Raw genomic sequence first — 294 nt, forward strand, 5'->3', positions numbered from 1 at the left:
GAAACCAAGCGGAGGCTCGGGGACCGCTTTGCAGAACACCTACGCTCAGTTCGCAATAAACAACTGCACCTCCCAGTTGCGAACCATTTCAACTCCCCCTCCCATTCCTCAGACGACATGTCCATCCTGGGCCTCCTGCAGTGCCACAACGATGCCACCCGAAGGTTGCAGGAACAGCAACTCATATTCCGCTTGGGAACCCTGCAGCCCAATGGTATCAATGTGGATTTCACAAGCTTCAAAATCTCCCCTCCCCCTACTGCATCCCAAAACCAGTCCAGCTCGTCCCCGCCT

This window comes from Rhincodon typus, chromosome 14 (assembly GCF_021869965.1).
Source record: "Rhincodon typus isolate 14 chromosome 14, sRhiTyp1.1, whole genome shotgun sequence".
In the NCBI taxonomy this organism is placed as follows: domain Eukaryota; kingdom Metazoa; phylum Chordata; class Chondrichthyes; order Orectolobiformes; family Rhincodontidae; genus Rhincodon; species Rhincodon typus.